At 43.8% G+C, this 22739-nt stretch overlaps 1 protein-coding gene across 2 annotated transcripts in view; it reads left to right on the top strand.

The window, feature by feature from the left end:
• Positions 1-256: 256 nt before the first annotated feature.
• LOC123771977 (zinc finger protein 436) overlaps positions 257-22739 on the top strand; it is a 64354-nt gene continuing 41871 nt past the window's right edge. Inside the window, exon 1 of one of the 2 annotated variants that reach the window (XM_069337891.1) lies at positions 257-427. The gene's annotated coding sequence lies outside the window, so the exon portion shown is untranslated. Of the gene's footprint in view, positions 428-680; positions 1049-22739 lie in introns of those variants that run through there. The other variant, XM_045764836.2, reaches the window with a different exon arrangement.

Here is a 22739-nt window from a genome sequence, read left to right as displayed (position 1 = left end):
CCCGAAACGCATTGCGTAATAGTGGCTTTAGGCATTGTATGTACTAGCTCTATCTATATATCAATCCATTAATGTAACATCACTTGTATGTATATACCTTACCTGAATAAACATCTGAATCTGAATCTGAATCTGAACCAATGGATGGTCCACCGGCACCGTAAACGCCAGACCAGCTGACAGCGTTCTCGTCATTGGAGGGCGAGACGTCCCCATGGCTAAGCAAACGTCACCCTGTCAGTGGCAAACCACCACCAGCAGGGCAAACAAGCGATCAACCAACGTAAACACTAGCCAGAAGCGGAGAGACCTCAGGAACGTCCGACCTGGCCGGCGGTGACCACGCAACTCGGGCGGCCTTCTGAAGCGTTGCGTGTCATTTCAATTTCAATTTCATTGCTCTCAGACTGCTCATGGACAATCCAAGGTTATACTCAATTTCTCCTTTAAATGCAGATTCTTTGGCTAACACATCATCGACACACAGCTAGCACCGCTCCTGTGCCAGGTAAGTCCACAACGGGCTTACCATAGCCCGTGCTACTTGGAACTTGTTCCGAGTAGCTGAATCTATAACAACAACAACAGCATCTAACTCATCAGTTCTATCATGGGAAACGTACAAATGTTGTGTCCGAAATGGTAAAAAATATATGTGTGTGCAATCTGGCATAAGTACTAAGTGTCTTGTACCCAGACCGGTAGAGCATCAAAGAAAACGTGAGGTAAAGCTGCTGAGGAACCAACCGACTAACAACAGTGTGTTCACAATACTCAGGCGCCAACCCTGGAATCTTGTTACTGTGCTCTCGTGCTGCCCCCAGCTGCTTTTCTGTCTCTGAAGCTGAGTCGACGTCCTTTTGACTAGTTGCTGAGTGGGTCCCGACGTCTTCTTCCACCGGACTCTGCTGGATGGTGGGGAGTTTCCGCTTATGCAGTCCTCTTCCCCCAAACTTTACCACACCTGCCATTTATGCTTACGCGGAAGGTTTGGTCCCTTATCAATAACTAACGTGTTTTGATGGTTTACTCTACATAGATCAAAGAGGTGAGTAATGTCCTAGCGGTACAGTTGGTAATGGCTTGAGTAAAGTACTAAGTATACTGCCCGAAACGCTGCGCGTGCTAGTGGCTTTACAAGACTGTAATTACCATATTTGTATCCTCACATTCCTTATGTACGTTCTTGTATATGCATAAATAAATAAATAAATAAATAAATAAATAAATAAATACTGGTGTTCCTAGGCGGCGTTGATGTATAAGGTCGAGATCTGTACACCTTCACAGTTTTCTGAAGAAAATTGTTGCCTAAGAGCAGAAACTAATTATGCCTTGCATCAGAAGTTTAAGACAAAGTTATTGATCTTTGGACAGTTATGAAACTTGCTGATATTCTTACTTTGGGGGGATTAAAAAAAATAGTAATATTATGTTTTTTGTAACTGATATGATGTGAATTGACAGATAAGATTTTGTTTGATAAAATTATACTGGAACTAATTTTGCACATGCAAACCCTATGGATATTATAAAGAAAAACTAGCAGTATTTGAAGTTTCAGTGTGCTCAGTGTCCAGATACCAAGACTCAAATTTTGCTATAATGTTCCTATTAATAATCTTGCTTTTATTTGTTAGCTTAAGGATCTGCCCAAAATGCAATGCTTGTTAGTGACTTTGCAAGAATGTAAGAACATGATTATTATGTACTCTCACAACCCAATATACCTTTGTGTATATAAATAAATAAATAATATAAGAGGCTGGTCTACAGATAAATGACAATTTTACCAATTTCTCACATACATTACAACAGAATAAACATGTAGAATACAACCGTATCATATTACCCACCATATCATACCATCACAGAGCAAAAACATAATGTACATGGCCATCAAATTAAACCCAGTAAAAGGGGCCAATTCTGTAAGTAATTCTTATTAATTCTAATTCTAAGTAATTCAAAAGTAATTCTGTGCCAATTCACAAACATAAGATTTTTCAGCACTACCATCTCAGATACAGTATTCATGAAATTTGGTAGGATAGTAGAAGACTTGAAGTAACTTACACAAGCAAAATAGTTGCGCTCACTGATGCATGATATTCATGCAGCAGGGATGCCAATGGGATTTATTTTTTTGCTTACGTGCTCCACAATAAACAAAAAATCATAACTTTGCTACTTATTGAGGTAGACCCTTCATATTGTGACTTTTTGAAGCTGTGGTGGCATTGTTTTCATTAAAAATAGTTTTGTAATAAATATTGATTTTTTTCAAGATCACAAGATGATAAATTTCACATGATAACATTTCACATCAGATCACATAAAATGATAAATATTTGACCATTTGGTTGAAGTGATCAACACCTTTCATATTGTTATTGTAGTCACAGATTGCCTTTGGTTTGTTCACAGTCTGGATACAAGGGAGACACCAGCTGTACTTAAATCTGCAGATATAGCTCCTCTGCACAAAGGGGGTAATAAAGCCTTGGCAAAAAATTATAGACCAGTTGCACTAACATCACACATAATAAAAGTGTTTGAAACAGTGATTAGGAATCAAATTTCTAGTTTTATGGAAAATAATGAGCTACACAATCCAGGACAACATGGATTTAGAGATCGGGCAGATCCTGTCTATCACAGTTACTCAACCACTATGACAAAATCACAGAAGCTCTAGAAGAAAAGCTAAATGCAGATGTTGTATACACAGACTTTGCAAAGGCGTTCGACAAATGTGACCATGGGGTGATAGCACACAAAATGAGATCAATGGGAATAACTGGTATAGTAGGACGCTGGATACTCAATTTCCTGTCGAATAGAACACAAAGAGTAACAGTCAATCAAATAAAATAAAGTTCAAGCGCAGTTAAAAGCTCTGTACCTCAAGGTACAGTCCTTGCACCGCTACTATTCCTTATTCTCATATCGGATATAGACAAAAATACACGTCACAGCTTCGTGTCATCCTTTACAGATGACACAAAAATCAGCATGAAAATTGCCTCTGCTGAAGACATTGAAAAATTACAAGCAGATATCAACAAAGTTTTCGATTGGGCAGCAGAAAATAACATGATGTTTAACAGTAATAAATTTCAAGTACTCAGGTACAGCAAAAAGGAGGATCTGAAACATGATACAGGGTACAAAACACAATCGAATCTGCCCATAGTAGGAAAACAGCATGTCAAGGGTTTGGGAATAATGATGTCCGACGATCTAACGTTTAGGGAGCATAACTAAGGAAATATTGCGTCAACCAGAAAAATGATAGGATGGATAACGAGAACTTTCAAATCCAGGGATCTCATCACAATGGTTGTACTCTTCAAGTCACTTGTGTTGTCTTGTCTCAAATACTGCTCAGTACTCACTTCCCCCTTCAGAGCAGGAGAGATTACTGAAATAGAGGGAATACAGAGAAAATATACAGTACCCATAGGTGAGATAAAACACCTAAATTATTGGGATCATCTCAAAGCTCTCCAAATGTACTCTTTAGAAAGGAGATGAGAGAGATACCAAATAATATACACATGGAAAATACTGGAGGGGCCAGGTCCCAAATCTGCACAGTAAGATAACAACGTTCTGGAGTGAACGATATGGAAGAAAATGCAGGATTGAACCAGTGAAGAGCAGAGGTGCCATAGGCACAATCAGAGAACACTGTATAAACATCAGAGGTCTGCGTTTTTCAACGTCCTCCCAGCGACTATAAGAAATATTGCCGGAACAACTGTGGACATCTTCAAGAGAAAACTGGACTGTTTTCCAAGAGAAGTTCCAGATCAGCCGGGCTGTGATGGGTATGTGGGCCTGCGGGCCGCTCCAAGCAACAGCCTGGTGGACCAAACTCTCACAAGTCGAGCCTGGCCTCGGGCCGGGCTTGGGGAGTAGAAGAACTCCCAGAACCCCATCAACCAGGTATCAAGCAGGTAACAGTGACCTGTTGCAATAGAATTTTGCGTATCTGCATTGTGGCAAGTTGTGATGAGTAAAACAACTCGCTTATTGTTGACATTCAATATATAAAAAAGCATATTGCTATTTTTTTATAAAAAATGGTATACTGTTAACACTTTGCCAGGCCTGTTGAGCCATCCACAGCTTGTTAGGTCCAAGCTGCACACCGCAAGGTAGGTGTGCAACTACCTTGCGACTCGTGCTAAGTCTCATTTTTGTTGATAAATGCGACTCGGCTTACGACTTTGCTTAGACTAGCGACTTTGTTGTTACATGTTTGGGTCGACCAAGCGCGTGATTCCTGGTAGCTTGGGCGACCCCACCTCAGTTTACCAGAGCGGCCCTCTTAATGATGATCGTGCTTGTAAATAATTTAATTGTTTTTGAGCTTTTTTGTTTTTGAACATAAAAGTAATTACTATATATCACGCCATGGGTCCCCAAAAAGTCGGTGGTAAGGTTCAACCTAAGAAAATAGTTGTGAGTAGAGGCAGTAGAGGATGTCCCTTCCTCATTAACCACTGTGCTGCTCAGGCTCCAAATATGGCACTCCCCTGTGCACAGGAAATAAATTCTTGGCATTTTTTTTTTTTTTTTTTAATTTTAAATACCTTTCCCTGATCACAGATATGAAAAAAAAAATCAAAATTGTACTTACTTTGGCCGCACTGGGGTCTGAAAAATGGCGTGTGACGTCACGATTTGGTGGTCACCCGTGGCTTAGACTCCTGGGGGCAGTCGCCAGCTTCAACATGCGCGAGTTGCCACAAATAATTTGTTGTTAATTTTTTGCGTACATTTCCAAATACATTTTTGTTTTGTTTTTTCTTGCCACTCCTATGTATAATAAACATGTACACAATAGCATGAACACGTACACAATATTATGGCAGTAGAACATTTGTACTGTCCCAAGACACTGTGTTACATACATCACAAATGTGTCCACATATATTGCTCATATATCCAATGATTCATGTTCATTTATGTGTATTTACAACATATTTACATGCTATATACACTATCTCACACAATATACATTCACCATCAACTCGCCCAGAACTCCACGAGTGTGAGCTGCCACACCTAGCTACCCCTCCCTCACTCCTCCAACACCGATGCTACGAGTACGATGCCACCTCCCTCACTAAAATGGTTCCTTCCAACATACTCCTGTTGCTGTTATTACACTATATACTGTACATATATTGTATGTACCAATGTACACATGTATTTGCCATAGCAAACCTCTAAGCTAGTATGGTGAGCAAAACAAGAGTGACTGCCACACACAACACACACAACTCGATTCCCTCCCTCCATTGCTAAAATTCCTCCTCCCACAATACAATACACAGCACTAATTATCACCACAATCCTGCTATTATCACAAGCCCGGTCACTAAATCCTGTAAATGAATAATTGATCACAAGTTTATTTTGTAAAGGAACATAAGAAGTCATTTGAAGATACCTAGATGGATGAAATAATGCTGTGCTGCTGTGGCTAGTGCTGTGAACATCTTGAACAGCATTGATTCACTGATATTTGAGCATTGTACACAGTCATTATCACACTCGGGCTCCTCTGTAATACTATCATGGCTAAATAATACCAGTTACATATACATTTTTACATTATTAGGTGATGCTGTGGTCACAAACTGAACAGCAGTGCTGTGAGCTCATGCTGCGTGCGCCAGCCTAGGTTGCTCACTCAGTACTGAGGCTCTCACACCCGGGAATGTTGCCCACAATTTAAAAAAAAAAATGGCGTCTGTTTACAAGAGCCCTGAGGAAGCTGATGTGAACCCCATGTAGCCGCGGGAGTTTTGAATCATACGCTATACCTATAAGATCCCGGAGGCGCGTTGCGCAACCCCCCCCCCCCTGTCAAACGCATGCAGGCGCGTTGCGCAGTTCTGTAGTTAAGAAAATGTGTGAAGTATGGGAAGAACTGCAAAGTTTTGCTGAAAAAAACAACAAAGCTGGAGCAGCCTGTTGCATAGACCTTTTAAATGACAATGCGATGTCTAACTACAGATAAGTGTAAAAATGTAGGAAAAAACAGGTACTTGGTTGATACCTGGTTGATGGGGTTCTGGGAGTTCTTCTACTCCCCAAGCCCGGCCCGGGACCAGACTTGACTTGTGAGAGTTTGGTCCACCAGGCTGTTGCTTGGAGCGGCCCGCAGGCCCACATACCCACCACAATCTGGTTGGTCCGGCACTCCTTGAAGGAAACAATCTAGTTTCCTCTTGAAGATGTCCACGGTTGTTCCTGTAATATTTCTGATGCTCGCTGGTAGGATGTTGAACAACCGTGGACCTCGGATGTTCATACAGTGTTCTCTGATTGTACCCATGGCACCTCTGCTCTTCACTGGTTCTATTCTTCATTTTCTTCCATGTCGTTCACTCCAGTACGTTGTTATTTTACTGTGCAGATTTGGGACCTGTCCCTCCAGTATTTTCCATGTGTATATTATTTTGTATCTCATCTCCTTTCTAGTGAGTACATTTGAAGAGCTTTGAGACGATCTCAATAATTTAGGTGCTTTATCTCGTCTATGCGTGCCGCAAATGTTCTCTGTATTCCCTCAATTTCAGCAATCTCTCCTGCTCTGAAGGGGGAAGTGAGTACTGAGCAGTACTCAAGACGGGACAACACAAGTGATTTGAAGAGTACAACCATTGTGATGGGATCTCTGGACTTGAAGGTTCTCGTAATCCATCCTATCATTTTTCTGGCTGACGCAATACTTGCATGGTTATGCTCCCTAAACGTTAGGTTGTCGGGCATCATTATTCCCAAATCCTTGATATGCTGTTTTCCTTCTATGGGCAGATTCGATTGTGTTTTGTACCCTGTATTATGTTTAAGATCCTCATTTTTGCCGTATATGAGTACCTGGAATTTATCACCGTTAAACATCATATTATTTTCTGCTGGCCAATCGAAAACTTTGTTAATATCTGTTTGTAGTTTATCAATATCTTCAGCAGAGGTAATTTTCATGCTGATTTTCGTATCACCTGCAAAGGATGACATGAAGCTGTGACTTGTGTTTTTGTCTATATCTGATATGAGAATAAGGAACAGCAGTGGTGCAAGGACTGTACCTTGAGGTACAGAGCTTTTAACTGCACTTGGACTCGATTTTACTTGATTGACTGTTACTCTTTGTGTTCTGTTCGACAGGAAGTTGAGTATCCAGCGTCCTACTTTACCAGTTATACCCATTGACCTCATTTTGTGTGCAATCACTCCATGGTCACATTTGTCGAATGCCTTTGCAAAATCTGTGTATACGACATCTGCATTATGTTTTTCCTCTAATGCCTCAGTGATTTTGTCATAGTGGTCAAGTAGCTGTGAGAGGCATGATCTTCCTGCTCTAAATCCATGTTGGCCTGGATTGTGGAGGTCATTGGTTTCCATGAATCTGGTGACCTGACTCCTGATCACTCTTTCAAATACTTTTATTATGTGGGACGTTAGTGCAACTGGTCTATAATTCTTTGCCAATGCTTTGCTACCACCCTTGTGTAGAGGGCAATGTCTGCTGCTTTAAGCGCATCTGGTATCTCCCCTGTGTCCAAGCTCTTCCTCCACACTATACTGAGTGCCTGTGCTACTGACACTTTGCATTTCTTTATAAATATTGAATTCCATGAGTCTGGACCTGGGGCTGAGTGCATGGGCATATTGTCAATTTCTCTTTCAAAATCTGCCACGCTCGTGTTGATATCAGTTATATTTACAGGTGTTTGAGTATCATACCAGGTGACTTTAGACAGACTTTTAGTAAGACAAACAAGCAGTGAGCCACAAACAGGTCCTAGTGGTATGCCTGCAAAACGTAGGAGAGAGAGTACCCCAGAGAAGTCATCACTGCCTGATGTTATAATGGAAGGGGACTCCCCTTCCAAACAGTAACACCTCTTCACCTAATTGTAGTCCAAAAGGATTAGTTCTCAGTATAAAATGTATTTTTAAGTTAATATTTTTGGGGGTTATGGAATGGATTAATTAAATTTAGATTAATCTTATTTTCCTTTCAAACATTTCACTGCCTCTCTTATGTGGCAGCCAGTCAGAACCAGTCACTTAGTCACAAGTCAGTCAAGCATTCACAGTTGTGGTAGCAACCAGTTAGGCATTTCCAGTCACAACAAGTTACAGTCAGGCAAGCACATGCAGTCATAAATAAAGGCAGTAATGCATTCATTATTTTTATTTATTACTAGCAGTACCCGGCCATGCGTTTCTGTGGTTCAGCAATGCATGTGCGTTACTGACCCACAGCAACGCATGTGCGTTGCTGACCCACAGCAACCTTCTTTGTCCCCCAGTCCTCCCCACCATTCGCTCCTCACCCGTCTCCTCGGCCTTCCAACCATTCCCCACTCCACCATCTCCTCGTCCTCCCCACCATTTCCCACTCCACCATCCCCTCTTCCTTCCCACCATGCCCCACTCCCCTGTCCCTTTGTCCTCCCCACCATTCTCCAGTCCCCCATCCCCTCGTCCCCACTATCCCAAACTCCCCCGTCCCCTCCTCCTTCCCCACCATTTTCCCCTCCCTTGTTCCCTCATCCTCCCCACTATCTCTCACTTCCGTCCCCTCGTCATCCCCACCATTCCCCATTCAATCGTCCGATGCCTTCCCAAATGGTCTGATGTTCCAATAAGAAAATTGGGAACATCAAGTGATCTGATGTTCCCATCACTGAAATATACGAAAAACGGTTAAAAAATGAAATGAAAATATGAACAAATAAAAAATAAACTATACTCGCAAAATGAACGGTATGGTAAACAACACAGCTCAATTCCAATGCAATTCACACAAAATAATTAAATAAAAATGAAAATAAATCAAAATCTATGAAAATTCAATTTATCAATGCAATCAGAAACACTGAAATGGAATTGTAACATATTTAGTATAGCATGTGTGTTGCTCTTACATGCAACAGATGGTGCTGTTTTACAAGAAAAGCATAGTCTTACCTGTCACAGGTGTGGCATCTATACTCATACTTACGAAATGAACGGTATGGTAAACAACACAGCTCAATTCCAACACAATGTCACACAAAATAATTCAATAAAAAATAAAATAAATTGAAATCTATGAAAATAAAATTTATCAATGCAATCAGAAACATTGAAATGGAATTTGTGACATATTTAGTATAGCGTGCATGTTGCTATTATCTGCAACAGATGGGGCTGTTTTTCAAACACGCATGTTTTTTACCTTGTCACAGGTCTGGCATCTATATAGTACGCACATAAAAAAACACGCCTTTTCGAATGCAAGGTTGTGTCAAAATTTCGAAGCAATCGGTGAAGAACTTTCGGAGATTACAGCATGTGTTGCTTTTACGTCCAATAGATGGGGCTGTTTAACTCTTGTGTTGCTCAGGGCTAATTAGCATTTGTCACCCACAGGCACATACCAAAAAAAAATAATATTTTTTCTTCTAAACCTGTTAATTTGTGTTCTCTGATCATGGGAAAAATAATAAAAAAGTCGTAAGTGGCATATATTGCCGCTATGGGGGAGGGGAGGGGGGGGGGGAAGTCTGGCAAAAATACAGGTGCTGACTCAGCGTGCGTCCTAGACGGTCTGTTGTTCCCAGCTGTCAGGCAGGAGTGGCCACAAAGAGATAATTTCCTAATTATTTCAATGTCTCTGATTGATTTTTCATAGTTTTTTACTGTAATATTATTCAGTAGTGTGTAGTGTGATATATTTATATAATAAAATGAGTGAGTCATCGCTGTACTCAAAAATATGGCGTGCATATTGTTGATTCAATTATTATGTTCATCAAACAGTGAACAAATACTTAGTCGGTTATTACACGATATACACAGGTTATATATAAGTATTTGCATGTTTTGTTCACCATAACGAACCACTAAATTGGTATTATGAGTCAAAAAGCAACGAGGAGTGACCGCCACTCACCAGCCCGCCACTGGCTGCTACTCCCTCCCTCCCTCCCTCACCTCACCTGACTCGCCACCATTCTCCTCCCACCATACTGTTTTTGCTTCTATATACAGACGTTATATATAAGTATCTGTATGTTTTGTTTACCATAGCGAACAACTAAGCTGGTATAGTGAGTCCAGACAGTAAAAGGTGGTCACACACAGTCAGCAGACAATGCTACCTCCCTCCCCACCAAGATTACTCCTCCCACTACAGCGCTAATTATCACAACAATCCTGCTATTATCAGAATCCTGGTCATTTTATCACAGTCAGGGATCTTCTGTAATAATATCATGGCTAAATAATAGCATGAACATGTATATTATGGCATTTTTAGGCGATGCTGTGGTCACAAGCTGAACAGTAGTGCTGTGAGCTCATGCTGCGTGCGTCAGGCTTGGTGGCTCACTCAATACTGAGGCCCTCACACCTGGGAATTTGGCCCACGATTTTTTTTTAAATGGCGTCTATTTACAAGAGCCCTGATGAAGGTGAGGTGAACCCCATGTATCTGCAGGCCATTTAAATCTTGCGTAGTACTCTAATACATCATATGATGGGATGTGCATTTTATAGCAAGTCACTCAACCCATCATATAATGTTGCGCAATTTAAGGGTTAAAAAAAAAAGTTTTTTCCTGTCACAGGTGAGTCATGTTTATAATAAAAATATAAAAAGACACGCTAATTCGAATGCAACGTTGTGTCAGAATTTCAAAGCAATCGGTAAAGCGGTTACAAAGATTTCCCTCACATGAAAAACACATGAAAAATACAGTTTTTCAGAAAAAGCATGTTTTTTCCCGTCGTAGATGTGACATCTATATAGTATGCATATAAAAACCTGCTCGGATGCGATTGGAACGTTGTGTGAAAATTTCAAAGCAATTTGGGGGAGAACTTTCGGAGATTAGCGATTTTGAACAAACGAACATTTCCATTTTATTTATATAGATTTATAAATGTATAAATATATAATTTATAAATTTATAAATATTTATAAATATATTTAATTTATATTAATAATAATATTTCTTATTTCTTATGGGAAAATTTGTTTCGACTTACGAATTTTTGCCTTACGAACTGTCTTTGGGAATGGATTAAATTTTTAAGTCAAGGGCCCACTGTATTATCATGGCTAAATAATACCAGTTACATACATATATATTTACTTTTTAGGTGATGCTGTGGTCACAAGCTGAACAGCAGTGCTATTAGCTCATGCTGTGTGCACCAGCCTTGGTTGCTCACTCAGTACTAATGCTCTCACACCCGGGAATGTTGCCTACTATTTTTTTTAAATGGCGTCTGTTAACGAGAACCCTGAGAAAACTGATGTAAACCCTGTGTAGCCGTGGGAGTTTGGAATGCTATGCTATACCTATGAGTGCCCTGAGGCGCCTTACGCACTACATATCTAGCGCCTCAATGCACGTTGTACAGTGCAGTGGTTAATAATCACTAAAATGTTTTATTACTTCCTGTTGTTTAAACAAATACATTTTTACTTATGAATTTTGGACAGTTGAACTATGTGACCTGGAGCAGAGAGTGTGTTTGGGATGTAGGGGGTGGGGGAGGTTGCTCGGTAGTGGGGAAGGAATGAACTCAATCCGATAAGCCTGTCACACTCGACCCCGTTAGCCAGATTTGTTTCTTAAATTCTGGATGTATATCATCATACTGTATATATTATTTATTTCAGATTTTGTTTAATAATATTATTAGGATAATAAAAAGTTATAAAAATACTTGACAAATATATAAATATAAAAATACAGTGAAGGTGGGAGGAAGAGCAGCAGTGAGGGTGGGAGGGAGAGCAGCAGTGAGGGTGGAAGGGAGAGCAGCAGTGAGGGTGGGAGGGAGAGCAGCAGTGAGGGTGGGAGGGAGAGCAGCAGTGAGGGTGGAAGGGAGAGCAGCAGTGAGGGTGGAAGGGAGAGCAGCAGTGAGGGTGGAAGGGAGAGCAGCAGTGAGGGTGGGAGGGAGAGCAGCAGTGAGGGTGGGAGGGAGAGCAGCAGTGAGGGTGGGAGGGAGAGCAGCAGTTAGGGTGGGAGGGAGAGCAGTAGTGAGGGTGGGAGGGAGAGCAGCAGTGAGGGTGGGAGGGAGAGCAGCAGTGAGGTCGGGAGGGAGAGCAGCAGTGAGGTCGGGAGGGAGAGCAGCAGTGAGGGCGGGAGGGAGAGCAGCAGTGAAAGCGGGAGGGAGAGCAGCAGTGAGGGTGGGAGGGAGAGCAGCAGTGAGGGTGGGAGGAAGAGCAGCAGTGAGGGTGGGTGGGAGAGCAGCAGTGAAGGTGGGAGGGAGAGCAGCAGTGAGGGTGGGTGGGAGAGCAGCAGTGAGGGTGGGTGGGAGAGCAGCAGTGAAGGTGGGAGGGAGAGCAGCAGTGAGGGTGGGTGGGAGGTCCCTCCCTCACTTGCGGGAGGTCCCTCCCTCACTTGCGGGAGGTCCCTCCCTCCCTCACAGTCAGGTCAACGTCGAGGGAGGGGGTAGACGTACAGTGCGCGCTCCGTTAAAATCGTGACATTAACAGGGATTCTTAGGACTACTGCCGTGGATTACTGATTACAGACATAACAAAGTGCATAGTGACCCGCTGGAAAATTGAAAATAGTCATTAACAATAGAACTTTGTGTTAAATAGAGAATAAACGGGAGACCGCGTGTGAGCCAGTGAACGAGGCTTTGTGTACATGCGTGTATTAGGAACAAAAAAAAAAATAGTGAACGATGATTCGTGGAACAGTGATGTGGAACGGGTATCACAACAACATATAAGTTGGAAGTGAATATTATAAATATAGAATACTAGAAATATAGAATAGTGGCAAGAGGCGGCATCAGTGGTTATAAATCGGGTAACTGGAAACTGGTGATATCAACCTGGGACATCAAGAGGTCACCTGTACCGACCGGGGACCAGCCTCGCTACCCTACGCTAAGTACCTGCCACAAAGTTTGAACAAAATAACATACATAATGTTACAAATATACGGTATACATATAATAATATAAATATTAAACATATAAATATATATACATATAAATATATATACATATATATTGTTACAAATATACAATATACATATAATATTATAAATATATAGATATATACAACAAAACAAGGCAAAATGGGAGTAAATAAACAAATTTGTGGCCACTGTAACAACTTAAAGACGAAGGTAACGGGAATTGAATGTTATATCTGTAAGACTAGATTCCATTCGGCTTGTACAGAAGTGAGTAACACTACGGCACTGAGAGCTGGTTACTTGCTCTGGGTGTGTAAAAATGACCTGCCAGCTTGGAATATCCTAAAAAACCTTCTAGATAACATGACGCATGATCGGAAAACATCATTCATTGGAAGCCTACCAGCCATCCAGAAGGAGTGGGAAAGGAACAACAATTCTAATATACAAGGGGCGGAGGCTATAGTCAGGGATGAAACTGAGGCTGAAACTCAGGAAGTTGTAAACTCTGACTCAGTAGGCCAGGATGTAGATGACAGTAAACTAGAAAGTGCACCAGACAGCACTGACAGCTCGATAGGTACAGACACTACGAAGGTTCCCGATAGAGCAATTCAGAACAGAAGGACAGACTTACGCAAATTTTATGCAAAGGGCATATGCAGACATAGATATGCTGGTAATAAGAAAGGATTAGAATGCAGTTACCAACATCCCAAAAAATGTTTAAATACTGTATGCTTAGGAAAGGTGAGTGTCGATTTGGATCAATATGTAGGTTTTTCCATCCTGACATGTGCCAAACCTCACTGGAGGACAGAAAATGCTATGACCTCAGCTGCCCACACTTTCACATGAAAGGCACGGAACGCTACATTAAGAGTGGCAAGCATAATAAATGAATTTAGAGGAAACTCTATAAATTTTTTATACCAGACCGGCAGAGAATTCAAAAGGAGCAGCATGGAGAGTGTATGGAACTGGATGCCAGATCCACTTGCATTCCAGAATTACAGATACAATTACCCACCGAAAGGGAACTACAACTACGACAGACAACTGCCCTACAACAATCAGTACTGGTCAGAACAAACTCATTATGTCCACGAATAATGGGCTTGCCGAAAAAGTCTCCCATTCAAACTATCACTAATAGAGTAACCTCATTCATCTTTGCCAACATACAAGGACTGAAAACAAGAACAAACAACAAAGTACAGTTCATAAATGGCCTCCTCACGGAGTCAAATGCAGTATTTGGAGCTTTCACAGAAACCCATGCAGGGGAATTGTTGGACAGTGAGATCTGGATTCCAGGATATAACCTATACAGGTGTGATAGGAAAATTAGGTCACATGGCGGAGTGGGTCTGTATATTAGGGAAGACCTTGTATGCTCGGAGCTCCTAAACGTTACAAATGAGGTGGTAGAGGTACTGGGATTAAAAATAGAGAAAATAAATTTAGTGATTATTCTAATATACAAACCGCCAGATGCAACGGCTGAGGAATTCACAGAACAGATAAGCAAAATAGAGAATAGCCTTGATAATTTGGAGAACCCGATACCTGATATTATCTTCCTAGGTGACTTCAACTTGCCTAGTCTCAGGTGGAAAATAGCAAACAATAATATTATACCAGGAAATCTATCAGGACCTAACTAACCACAGATTAGAGAACTACTTAGATTCTGTGACAAATTTTCACTCAATCAGCAGATATCGGAGCCAACGAGAAATGAAAATATTCTAGATCTGGTCTTTATGAACAATGAAGACATTATCAGAGACATTATGATATCAGATACCACATACTCAGATCACAAGCTCATTGAAGTGCAAACGACCATCAATACTCAGAATAGACCTAAAACGTTGATAAAGCGAGAGGGGCTTTTCAGCAAATTCAATTTTAATAATAAAAGGATAGACTGGGAGATAATAAACAGGGAACTTACAAACATTCCATGGGGAACTGTTCAAAGTAATACAAGTCCTACAGAAGGAATAGAAAAACTGACTTCAGAAGTGTATCAAGTCTGTCTGAAACATGTTCCATTGAGGAAAGCCAGAAAGAGATCTAACGTAGAAAGAGAACGCAGATGACACTATAAACGCAGGAAAAAAATAACGGAACTGCTTATGCAGACACGAATTTCCCGTCAAAGAAGGAATAATTTAAATAGGGAGATTGAAGAAATCGAGCGGAAATTGAAACACTCATATGAAACTGAAGAAAGGCAGTTAGAACAGAAAGCAATTCAGGAAATAAAGAAAAATCCAAAATATTTCTTCTCATATGCAAAATCAAAAGCAAAAACCACTGCCAGTATTGGACCCATTCGTACAAGTGAAGGTTCATACACGGAGGATGACAAAGAAATTAGTGAAATCCTAAAAAAGCAGTATGAGGACATGTTTAGCACTCCAATAAACAACATGAAGGTGGAAGATCCAGACAATTTCTTTATGCGGGATATTCAATCCCCTGTAAATATAACTGATATAAACACGAGCGCAATAAATTTTGAAAGAGAAATTGAAAACATGCCCATGCACTCGGCCCCAGGTCCAGACTCATGGAATTCAATATTTATAAAGAAATGCAAAGTGCCGGTAGCACAGGCACTCAGTATAGTGTGGAGGAAGAGCTTGGACACGGGGGAGATACCAGATGCATTTAAAGTAGCAGACATAGCCCCTCTACACAAGGGAGGGAGCAAAGCATTGGCAAAAAATTATAGACCAGTTGCACTAACATCGCAAATCATAAAAGTATTTGAGAGAGTGATTAGGAGGTAGGTCACCAATTTCATGGAGACCAATGACCTTCACAACCCAGGTCAACATGGATTTCGAGCGGGAAGATCGTGCCTCTCACAGCTACTTGAGCACTGCGACAAAGTCACTGAGGCATTAGAAGAAAAACAGAATGCTGATGTGATATACACGGACTTCGCAAAGGCTTTCGATAAATGTGACCATGGCGTGATAGCACACAAAATGAAGTCAATGGGAATAACTGGTAAAGTAGGATGCTGGATACTCAGTTTTCTGTCAAACAGGACTCAGCGAGTAACGGTCAACCATATAAAATCTAGTCCAAGTGCAGTTAAAAGCTCTGTACCTCAGGGTACAGTCCTTGCACCGCTGCTTTTCCTTATTCTCATATCAGATATAGACAAAAATTCAAGTCACAGTTTCGTATCATCCTTTGCAGATGACACAAAAATCAGTATGAAAATTACCTCGGCTGAAGACATTGAAAAACTTCAAGCTGATATTAACCCTTTAACTGCGCGGCCTATAAATATGACATCCCCCCAGTGCACAGGAAATGAAACCTTGGGAAAAAATTATTTTTTTTTTCGGAAAGTGTCAAAAACCCCTCCCTGTATATGGGTATAGCAACGCAAGTTCGAAATTGCACTTACTTTGGCTGCTATGGGGTCCAAAAGGTGGGCCGTGATGTCATAATTTCCCGTGCGCCAGAGCAGTATGCACCCGGGGCCGGTGGGGCGCCCGGGACGGGGCGCGCGAGTTGCCGCGAATATATTTTTGCACATTTTTTGCGCACAGTTTCAAATACATTTTATTTGTTTTTACATGCTAATCCTATATATAATGAACACGTACACTATATTATGGCAGTAAAACCATCCGTACTGTCCGAAGACACTGTGTTACGTGCATGACACTTGTGTACACATATGTTGCACATATTTACCATGTATCATGCTAATTTATGTATATATACAATCTATTTACAGACTATACACTGTCACACACTATATACATTCACCATCAACACACTCAGAACACCGCGAGTGTGAGCAGCCACACTCAGCCAGCCCTCCCTCACTTCTCCAACTCTCCAACATTGCTCCTCCAAATCATACAGTTATTCACACGAATGTTTCAAGTTCATTTATGTATATTTACAACATATGTACACACACTACACTGCCACACACTATATACATTCACCATCAACACACTCAGAACACCGCGAGTGTGAGCAGCCACACCCAGCCAGCCCTCCCTTACTCCAACATCTTACTCGCCAACATTGCTCCTCCCACCATACTGTTATTGTATTTATTACACAATTTACACATGTTATATATACCTATCTACATGTTTTATTTACCAGAACTATGCAAGTAAGCCGGTATTGTGTCCAAACAGTACAGTGGCCACCATACACTACATGACAAATCACACAGCAGACAGCAGACGACGCCACGATTACGACGTCACCTCCCTCACCAAAATAGCTCCTCACAACATACTCCTGGTGCTGTTATTACACTATTCCACACACACTGTATATACCCATGTACATGTGTGTTCCCCATAGCGAACCACAAACCTAGAATGGTGAGCAAAACAAGAGTTACTGCCACACAGTGAGGCTACCTCAATTCTCTTCCTTCCTCCCTCCCTCACCCAAATTTCTCCTTCCTACGCACAACGCTCATTATAACCACAATCCTGGTCACTAATACCCGTAAATGAATAATTGACCACAAGTTTATTTTGAAAAGGAACCTAAAAAGTCGTTTGAAGATTCCTAGATGGACGAAATAATGCTGTGGTGCTGTGGCTAACGCTGTGAACATCGTGAACAGCATTGAATCACTGATATTTGAACATTGTACCCAGTCATTATCACACTCGGGCTCTTCTATAATACTATCATGGCTAAATAAAACAGATTATATATATATTTTGACAATATTAGGCAATGCTGTGGTCACACGCCGAACAGCAGTGCTGTGCGCTCATGCTGCAAGCGCCAGCCTTGGTTGCTCACTCACTACTGAGGCTCTGACACCCGGCAATGTGGACCATGATTTTTTTTTAAGATGGCATCTGTTTACAAGACCCCTGAGGAAGCTGATGTGAACCCCATGTAGCCGCGGGAGTTTTGAATGGAACATGAAAAATAAAAACACCCGGGGGCGAGTTGCGCACCCTAAGCCTGGGCCTGCAGGCGCGTTGCGCAGTTAAAGGGTTAATAAAGTTTTCGACTGGGCATCAGAAAATAACATGATGTTTAACAGTGATAAATTCCAGGTACTCAGGTACGGTAAAAATGAGGACCTTAAACATAATACAGAGTACAAAACACAATCAAATATACCCATAGTAGGAAAACAGCATGTAAAGGATTTGGGAATAATAATGTCTGACGACCTAACGTTTAAGGAGCATAACCAAGCAAATATTGCGGCAGCCAGAAAAATGATAGGATGGATTACGAGAACTTTCAAATCCAGGGATCCCATCACAATGGTTGTACTCTTCAAGTCACTTGTGTTGTCCCGTCTTGAGTACTGCTCAGTACTCACTTCCCCCTTCAGAGCAGGAGAGATTGCTGAAATAGAGGGAATACAGAGAACATATACGGCACACATAGACGCAATAAAGCATCTAAATTCTTGGGATCGTCTCAAAGCCCTCCAAATGTACTCACTAGAAAGAAGACGAGAGAGATATCAAATAATATTCACCTGGAAGATACCGGAGGGCCAAGTACCAAATCTACACAGTAAAATAACAACGTACTGGAGTGAACGATATGGAAGAAAATGTAGAATAGAGCCAGTGAAGAGCAGAGGTGCCATAGGCACAATCAGAGAACACTGTATAAACATCAGAGGTCCGCGGTTGTTCAACGTCCTCCCAGCAAGCATAAGAAATATTGCCGGAACAACCCTGGACATTTTCAAGAGGAAACTAGATTTATTCCTCCAAGGAGTGCCGGACCAACCGGGCTGTGGTGGGTATGTGGGCCTGCGGGCCGCTCCAAGCAACAACCTAGTGGACCAAACTCTCACAAGTCAAGTCTGGTCCCGGGCCGGGTTTGGGGAGTAGAAGAACTCCCAGAACCCCATCAACCAGGGATCAACCAAGTATCAACCAGGGCGGGAGGAAGAGCATCAGTGAAGGTGGGAGGATGAAGTGGATCAGGATTTTTCTTATTGGCGAGTACAAACAAAATACTGTCGCATATATGTTATGAACCTGTCAATTTTTTCCCTAGTTGTTTTTCTTTTTCCCTTTTTCTGGGGGGAGCCCCGTCGGCTCCCCGGAGCTTTACCGGCTGATATGCTAATGTCAGACTTTGGCATCAGTCATGTGTATGGAGTTCTAGGGCCTACCGGGGACCACGAGCCAGAACCTGGCCCCCTCAGAGAGGCAAGGGGAGCAATGGCCTATAGAAACCCCCGTGTGGTTGGAAGCATTCTATGTCTGCCATCGACCGGGTCAAGCATCCAGAAAGGTAAGCATTCCAAAACAAACCCCTATTCTGGTGAAAATTGCTACCTAAAGCCGAACTAGTGGATAGAACTCTTCAACAGAAAACAAGGAAACTAGTATGACGTCATACGTCACCGCGCCGCTGTCTGCGCAGCTCCCCCCTCCCCGGGAGGGGGAAGGGGGAGCCCCAGACCTCCCACGCCGGCTATCCACCCTATCAGTTCTTAGGCTGATGCTATAGGCAATGGTTATGTGCTCCGGCTCCAGTGGTTGTTTCAGCACTGTACCTAGAGTGTGGTGTCTGTTTTCTAGGTGGTGCGTGAGCCGGGAGTGATTCTTCAGTACTCGGGCTGCATGCGCCTAGGGTTCCCTTCCCTAGGTGCCCTGTAAGTACTGCCCTTGGGACTTGGGGCCACCTTCCACAAGTTCCTTGGGTCCTGCCCCTGCTTGGCCGTTTACTGCTTGGTTTTCGGCCGCTCTTTGTGTGCTCGGGTGTTCTGTCTCCCTTGTTCACCTTAGAGTAAGGGGCAGTGTTTGCACTGGTGGGGCGCAGGGTACTGTGCAGCTTGTCTTTACCAATCATAGCGGCCGGCTCTGTTCTGCTTGGGTACGCTGTCCTCTTGCGGGGTTTTCTTTTTCTTTTTGTTTATCTACCTGGTGGGGGGTCTGCCTTCGTTCTTGCCCCTTGTGTCCCTTGTGTTCTGAGTATTTTCTGGTGGTACCCCTGCTAGGTCCCCGTGAGTGTACACGTCCCGGGGGTTCAGCTCTTAGAAAGTTGTTTGGTAGCTTTGGGTGCCGGTTAGCAGTACCCTGCCTGGGATTACCTGAGCGCGAGTCCTCTTATAGTAAACGCTCGGGACCCTGGGAAACCCCTGGGGGCGCGCGGGTCCGATGGATGTGACCCCAGAGTCCCCCCCTCGTTTCCAGCGAGTTTGAGGGTTGCTCTCACCCTTTGTCTCTGGGTGACTCTCTGTTTTGCCTCCGTCTGCTGCCTGTGGGGTCGGTGACACCTTCGACCCGGAGTCCTGCGAGTTTGGTTGCTCGTTGTGGCTCGGTTACCCAGTTGTGCTAACAAAGCGGGTGCGGGCAGCAGGGGCGTTGCACTTGAGCCTTGGTGGTGGCAACGTTTTCGTGGTTTCCTCCCCGGGAGCCCCGGGGCTGCCCCGTTGTAGTTCGTTTTGGGACTTGGGGGTGTTGGTTGCTTCGGTTCCATCCACGCCCCCTTGTCTTTTCCCTGGATCGCCCTTCCTGCCTGCATCCGGTTCCTTACCGTCTGTAGGTTCGGGGCGGGGTTTTTGATGGTGTTGAGACTCGGGCAGTCTCGGGGAATTCCCCTTCCGGGGTAGTGACGGGGGCATTTGAGCCTGTTCCTCCAGCCGTGTTGTACGAGTCTGCCAGTGGGCTCCCTTCCTTAGTGTTTTCACGGCTGCCCCGGTTTTCTGGTACGGCCGGGGCTTTGGGGGAACGGCTCGGCCCCGGGGCCTGTCGTGTAGGTTCCCGGGGCTGGGAAGGGGCTGACTTAGGGGGCCTTGGCCCCGTTGGACCCCGTGGGTTTTTTTTATCCCCCTCTAGGCGGGGCTTGTGGTTACGCAGAGTGGGGTTTTTCCTCCCCACTCGCCGTACGTGCTGTTGGGTGTCGGCCTCTCCCCGGGCTTGGTTCCTTGGCCTTTGAGTGGATTGGTTCCGTCCTGTGTGTGGATGTTTCCTCCCACCCCTTTTTGGGACGGTGTTTTCGTCATGTTTCCCCGTTCGATGGGGTTCTGTGTGACTTCTGATCTCGGGTGCGCCTGCGCCTTCGTGTGCCTTCGGGACTAGTGTTGGCTTCTGTGTTCTCGAGGGTACGGGAAGGTTTTTCGCTACTTCCCGCATTATTGGAACGTCTGTCGGCTCCTCGTCCTTGTCGCCCTGTTGGGCTGCTTGTCGCCCTGTTGGGCTGCTTGTCGCCCTGTTGGGCTGCTTGTCGCCCTGTTGGGCTGCTTGTCGCCCTGTTGGGCTGCTTGTCGCCCTGTTGGGCTGCTTGTCGCCCGGTTGGGCAGCTTGTCGCCCTGTTGGGCTGCTTGTCACCCGGTTGGGCTGCTTGTCGCCCGGTTGGGCTGCTTGTCGCCCGGTTGGGTTCATTTTTGGGCTCTTTGCTTCTTTGGCCGGTTTTATTGTTCCTGCTTCCTCTTTTGGCTACTTTTCTCGTGCAGTAGTCCTGGCTGGCACCTTCCTGCAGGGAGGGTGTGCGGTTCGGCCAGTGTGTTATGCGCATGCGCCGTGGAGTTTGTTTTGGTCCGGGCGGTGTTTCAGTGCTGGTGTTTTGCGCCCTTTTTGCTACAGTGCTTCACCTCTCGTTCTTCTCCCTGGCTGCGGTATGTGCCCCTTTGCGCCGGGGGTGTCCTGGTTCCCAGTTGTGGGGAGGACACCGCGGTTTTCCCTGTGTCATGGGTGTGGACCGCCTCCTTCGCCTCTCCCTGCTCTCCTGCGGGTCCGGCAGGATCCGGCTCTGGCGTCTTCACCTGGCGGTGCTCCCAGGATCTTCTGGGCACGGTTGAGTCGTGTCAAGTTCATGCCACCATTCGCCAGGTGAGTTTCTGCGGTCTGGCGTCTTTTGGCCGGGCGCTGGATGCGGTGTTGTTTATATACCTGTCTTTAATTAGGTATATTTTTGTACGACCGAGACCGTTCGCACACCAGTGACTGTCCCTTTTTTCAACCCTTCCTGTCCCCCTCATGTGCATGTCCAACCCATGCTGGAGTCATTCAGGGGACCCTCCTTTTTAATGTTGTGAGGTGTGGGGGTTGCAGGGTTGGTTCTGTACTCACCTGGTAAGGCTCTTGGCTGTGCTTGCAGGTTTTGAGCTCTGGCTCTTGGGTCCCGCCTATCTGGTAGAACTTGCGGGAGAGTATGGATGGATATGGATCCCAGAATACAATCTCTTCAGATGTGATAGGAAACACCGGCTTCAGGGTGGGGTCAGCCTCTACATCAAAGACACACTCATCTGTACTGAGCTGCTAAACACCTCAAATGATATGGTGGAAGTGCTGATAGTCAAAATAGAGATCCTAAATGTAGTTGTTGTCCTTGTATATAAGTCACCGGAGGCAAACCCTCAGCAGTTTAAAGACCAACTAATGAAAATAGAGCACTGCTTGGAAAACCTCACAAATCCAGCTCCGAACATCATCCTGCTTGGGGACTTCAACCTACGGCACCTGAAATGGAAGCACCTGGCTAATACAGTAATATCAGAAAGAATACCAGGAAGTAGCCTAAATGAGCAGGCACATGCAAATGACCTGCTACGGATGTGCGATAGGTTTGCCTTAAACCAGCAAATAGTAGAACCAACTAGGAAGGAGAACACGCTGGACCTCATTTTCACTAATAATGATGAGTTGATCGGGAACATAATGATTACAAATACCTGTTACTCAGATCACAACTTAATTGAGGTACTGACAACCATGGGGAATGGACCTCCAAAACCAGTCCAGATTCCCGGTGGAGGAGATT

Source organism: Procambarus clarkii, chromosome 38, assembly GCF_040958095.1.
Source record: "Procambarus clarkii isolate CNS0578487 chromosome 38, FALCON_Pclarkii_2.0, whole genome shotgun sequence".
Lineage (NCBI taxonomy): Eukaryota > Metazoa > Arthropoda > Malacostraca > Decapoda > Cambaridae > Procambarus > Procambarus clarkii.
Note: the sequence above shows the minus strand (reverse complement) of the source record. Positions and strands in the feature narration are given on the sequence as shown.